Raw genomic sequence first — 5896 nt, 5'->3', positions numbered from 1 at the left:
CCGCGGCTGGGCCGAGGCGGCGGCCCCAGGCCCACAGGCCTCGGTCCTGCTGGGGTCGCCCTGCCTGGCCCGCGGGGCTCACCCCGGACCTCTCGCCACTGGGGTGCGGGGGCCGCCACCCGGAGGGCCCCTCCTCCGAACCCGACTGCTCCGTGCGTGCACCTTCCGTTTAGTGCGCTTCTGGCCTACGGGCTGCAGGGCCATGGAAAACAAAGGCTGCGTGCGGAACGACAGGCTTCGGAAGAAAGAGCTCCAAAATCTTACTAGGAATAAATTCTCTTCAGAAATAGGCCCAGCGCCGCGTTACCTAACAGTAGGCCTTTTTAAAAGTGAAAATGTCTTCAGAAGGAAGAGAGCATATGAAAGTAGAAAAAAATATATCTATAACTGGTACTTCACGTGGCTTGAATGTTGAGGCCGGTGCTAATTATTACCATAAAGGTAGAGCAACATTTTTGTAATAACCTATTAACTACAAAAAAGAAAAAAAAGCCTGACACAGGAGGGGCAGGGAAAAAAGGAATATATATATATTCCTTTTAATAGACTATATATATAGAGAGAGAGTCTCTGTCCTTGCCAAAAAGTTTACCTTCATCTATATCCTCTAAATATAATTCATATTGTCTGCTCCTGATTTAAGTAAATATTGAGTCTTCATTACATGTGTAAATACGATAATGGAGATATGTAAAGCACACTTATCACCGGCCCCAATAGGAGATAGTTATTTGCTATTTAAAGATATGCTATGCCCTTGTGGAGGCATATTAAGAATTTAATTTCCTGTTCACAATGAATTTACAATTGTAAACTTTAGAAAAATGAAGATATTAAAGAATAATTTGGTACTATATAGCACGCTTTGATGTGAACTTGGAGGTGAACAGTAAAATAAAAAAATTACTTATATGGGTACAGAGCAAATACTAAAGTGTATGCCACCAGTTATGATCCAATATTTGTTCAGGGTAAAGCAGCAATTAGAAGTGAGAGAAAGGGGACAAGAATGATCTGGGAGTTTTAAGGATAACGGCACAACTGAAACTGAGAAGGGAAGCATTTACATGTTCAGTTCCTGGATTGAGATGGACCTGGATTGTAATTCCAGTTTTGCTGTTTAAAGCATGATCTTGGACAAATTGTTTGTTTCAATGTTCTCAGCGTAAAAAGGTGCTTATAACATATAACGAACGTCAAGTGTTCAGCTAGTGCCTGTCCCTTGGTAGCACACAAATTATTTTCGTGCTATTATTATTAAGGATTTAAGAATCTAAAGCATACTCAAAGAGGAAAGGGTGCTCAAGCAAAGACAGAAGGTATGCATTTTTACAGGTGGGAAGAGGTTTCCTATCCAAGAAAGGTTGACTACATAGAAAAGGGCAGAGTGTGAAAATTAGCATTCAAAGCAGTCTATTTTGTGAGCCCCAGGGAGAAACTAAGGTTCTTAAGGAGTCCACTGACATGGTTAAATATGCATTTGGAAAGACAGCAGAGGAACGTGGAAGGATGCCTTAGGGGAAAACTAAGGGAGGAGAAGCAGGGGGGTTGTTGTCAGGAAGCTTAGAGAAGAAGCAGTCGTGTCAGTTTGGGTGAAATCTGTGGCAGTAGGTAAAAGAGAGGGTAGGTTTCAGAGAATTGTAGGAAATCAAGCCTATCAGACTTGCAGAGTGTGTGGAGAGGAGGGATGAGGAAAACAGGATGCTGAGAATAATCCCCAAGTTTCTAATTTGTGAGACTTAATGGCTTGGGTAAATGGTGATACTCTGAACCAGAGAGAAAGCAAGTTGGAAAAATGCGGTGATTTCTGTTTGAGCTGTGTTGCGTCTGAGATGGAGCTATCTTACAACAGATGGAACTATAAATCCAAAGTTTTGAAAGGTAGTAGAAAAGTTCTGAAAGAAGAACTAGTCAAGATCTCCTGTACTCACTTCCAGTGGTGATTTCTCCTTCCCAATGGGGTGGGACTTATTCATGAGAAAGACTTTGGGTGGGGAGAGGAGGGACTACTGTCAAAACTGGGTATCTACCGGGACTGTATAGGATCTCTGTTACTCTAATCAAGATAGATCTCAAAGGATTGGCAGGTCAGTCGGGTCCGTCCGCTGCACGGTGACTATTACAGCCGCACCAGGTACCGCGGTTCTCAACCTTCCCGAAGCCGCGGCCCCTTCACACAGCTCCTCGTGCTGTGGGGACCCCCAATGTCACTGTTACAAATGGAACGTAATGAAAGCATAGTGATTAATCACAAAATCAATATGTAATTATATATGTGTTTTCCGATGGTCTTAGGCCGCCCCTGTGAAAGGGTCGTTCGACCCCCAAAGGGGTCACGACCCACAGGTTGAGAACCGCTGGCTTAGAGGCATGAGAGACAGAAAAGACATTATTTGTCCTGTGCAGATCAAATTAATTACATCTGGAAACAATATGTATAGTAAGTTACTTGAGATATAAATAATCAATAAGTGATTCTATATGTAGCAAAATACAGACTGCTGTTTCTCCACACAGTACATATTGTAATGAAGGCTTTCTCTCCTGCCCTATGATAATGTTGTCTGCTTCGTTCAAAGCTTCCCAGTTGTAAAAACAAGATAGAAGTTCTCTGTCAAAAACCATAATAGCAGACAGTTTAAACATATCATGCCTTCTTACTCGATGCATAGCTGAACCAACTTAGATGTGAACAGTAAAATAAAAAATTATTTATATGGATGCAGAGCAAATACTAAAGTTTATGCCACCAGTTATGATCCAATGTGTGTTCACGTCTAAATAGGCAAAACAGAAGAGTAAAAGATTGACTGTAGGACTAATTATTCTAGAATCTTATCACAGCTCAGAATATCTCCTTTTCTTAGCTCAAGTTCCCAAAGAACTTTTACTAGTATATATATATCGAAATAGTGAATTTGAATATGCTCTCTGAAGCTATGGTTACTACCTTTTCAATGGCACCTCTATGCTGATTGTCTTCCTTTTTGCTCCTCCAGGGCCACTCTCAACCTGCTCTCTGTCCTGGGGTCCAAGGACAAGAAGTACATCAATGGGGTCAGTGCTTTCAGGCTTCTGAGCTTGGTTAGTGGGAGGAAGCACAGACAGGAAATGCAGGATGAGAAGAGAATGAGGTCAGTATATTTATTTCCCTGGCTTTCTCCCTGAAAGGTTACCTCTAGTTGTCTGTTGCCTTTTTGGGAAAGCACTACTCACGCCTCTTAAAGTGGCCTACTCTACATGACTCACTCTTTCATGTTCTGGAAACCTCTCTCTCCTCGTGTTGCTTTGGATCTAAGTGTAATAGCTTTATAGTCTTAGGTTCATGCATATTCCATTCGTTTCCTATAACTTTTTAGCTCATACCCTTTGAACTGGTCCCTTGGGAAAGGGAAGGAGAAACATTAAAGTACCTTAACTGGAAGTTTTCTGTTACAATCTCTAATGCTATTTTTAAAAGAACTACATGTTATAAGAAGCAAATTAGAATTTCCATAGATTAAAAAGCACTTCATATTGTGGCTCATTACTTAACCTAGTCATATTTTATTTTAAAGTGTGCCCTCTTTAATAGAATCACGGATTTTTACTGTGGACATCTACTTTAGAGATCATTCTGGTCTGACCTCTTTAAATGAGAAAATGATTGGACAAAGGCATGCAATCAATGAGACGATGTAAGAGCTTAAATCCTCAGTGTCCTTCCTCTCTAGCCAGTGTTTTTTACCCTTCAGTTGTCCCTCTTTTGCTTCTCTGGAGCCTTCCCCCTTCATCTGGTTCTGAGAATAATCCTCCTTGTGAGTGCCCCTGGTTCTTTGGAATATTTGATGGCTCAGATAGGATTGGGAATTTGGGATTCTCATTAAAGACTTACAATTTAATCCTGTTTTCAATCACATGCCTTCTTCTGCCTTCTGAGATTGGACCTTCCTATTGCTGAACCTTTCTGAGGATCTTTGGATCAATTCAGTTTATATTTCCTGGAAGGCATTTAGAATTCAACTTCTGATGATGGGGTCTATTTAGGGTTCAACTTCCAGTTACAATTTGCTCTGTAAAACAAATTTTAGAGGTTTAAAATAACAGCCATCACTTTCCTATTGCTCACAGTGGGACAGGAATTCTGAAATAATTCCGTTGGAAAGCCTGGGTTTAGCTCAGAATCTGTCAATCCATTGCAGTCAGATACAACTAAAACTGGAAGAATCAGGACCAGGGCAGTTGAGAACGAGCTAGGCACCTCTCCCATGAAAATCTCAGGGCTCAGATTCTCTACATCAGTGGTTCTCAACCTTCCTAATGCCACGACCCTTTAATACAGTTCGTCATGTTGTGGTGACCCCCAACCATAAAATTATTTTCGTTGCTACTTCATAACTGTAATTTTGCTACTGTTATGAATTGTAATGGAAATATCTGATATGCAGGATGTATTTTCATTGTTATAAATTGAACATAAAGCATAGTGATTAATCACAAAAACTGTAATTATATATGTGTTTTCCGATGGTCTTAGGCGACCCCTGTGAAAGGGTCGTTTGACCCCCAAATGGGTCGCGACCCACAAGTTGAGAAACACTGCTCTACATGGTCTCTCTCTGTGGGCTAGTTTGGGCTTCCCCACAGCCTGCCTGCCTCAGAGCAGTAAGGCTGTTTACACAGTGGTGAAGACTTCAAAGATGAGACTTCCAGTGAGCAAAGCATAAGCTGTATTACTATTTATGGCCTAGTTTGAAAGTCACATAGTGTCACTTCTACCATATTCTTTTGAACAAAACACACTCAGTTTCAGGGGGTGGACCAGAGACCCTCACCTCTCAATAGTAGGGGTGTCAGCCAGATTGTAAGAACAGCATGTGGGATGGAAGATATTGTAACCATTTTTGAGAAATAGAATCTGCCCCACAACTCCTCCATCTAATTTTTTCTATGTAATTTTTTGTATGACCAAAAAGTTTTTAAATTATGAAATACATCAGTCATACAAAAAATATAGAGACAATAATATAATGAACACTTTTTTATTTACCACCTTGCTTTAGAAACAAAACATTTCAAATAGTTAAAACCCCACTTTGTGTACATTCCTCTTTCTCTCCTTTTTCCAAAGAGATAAACATTGTCCTTAATTGGGTTTTATTATTGGTATATCTGTCTTTTTACTTTTAATAGTGTACATGTATCTCTAAACAATAGTAAATTTGGGTCTTTTAAACCTTTATTTAACATGATTATAACATTGAAACATTTTTTAAACTAAATGCTATTTTTCTGAGATTTATTCATGTTGATATTTAGTTCTAAACTTACTTAAAGGCTCAAATGGTAAATATGTTAAGTTTTATGGGCAGACAATCTCTGTTATAACTACTCATTTTGCAATTGAAGAACAAAAGTAGCTGTATTCCATATGTAAATGAATGAATGTGCCTGTGTTCTGATAAAACTTTATTCACAAATGTAGGTGGCAGAGTATAGAATTTGTCCTGTGGACATAGTTTAGTGAGCCCAGCTTAAGTATCCTATCTAATAAAAGACAAGGAAAGTAATTAACCGTACCTCCACTACACTTCCCATTGGCTAATCAGCGAGATATGCAAATTAACTGCCAACAAAGATGGCGACTGGCAGCCACGCAACTGAAGCGAGCAGGAGGCTTGCTTGCTCCAGTGATGGAGGAAGCCAAGGTTCCCTGCCTGCCTCAGCCTGCTCTAAGCTCTGAAAGCAACAGCTCCGAAAACAACAAAGTTTCAATTATAGATGCCAAACAAACTCCAGATACCTGCTTTCAGCCAGCCGCGGCCTCAGAGCTGGGAGCGCCAGTTACAGCAACAAAGTTTCAATTATAGAAGGTAACTAAATCCCAGAACAAAAAAAAAAAAAAAAAAAAGCTAGG

At 40.2% G+C, this 5896-nt stretch overlaps 1 long non-coding RNA gene across 1 annotated transcript in view; it reads left to right on the top strand.

Moving 5' to 3' along the window:
• The window catches only part of LOC107184849, a 19256-nt gene that overhangs the window by 283 nt on the left and 13077 nt on the right, over window positions 1-5896 (top strand). The window contains exon 2 of the long non-coding RNA XR_001515749.1: window positions 3000-3134. This is a non-coding gene — a long non-coding RNA (uncharacterized LOC107184849). The remainder of the gene's footprint in view (window positions 1-2999; window positions 3135-5896) is intronic.

This window comes from Myotis davidii, unplaced genomic scaffold (genome assembly GCF_000327345.1).
Source record: "Myotis davidii unplaced genomic scaffold, ASM32734v1 scaffold408, whole genome shotgun sequence".
NCBI lineage: Eukaryota > Metazoa > Chordata > Mammalia > Chiroptera > Vespertilionidae > Myotis > Myotis davidii.
The sequence above is the reverse complement of the archived record's forward strand: the minus strand, read 5'-3'. Positions and strand labels throughout refer to the sequence as shown.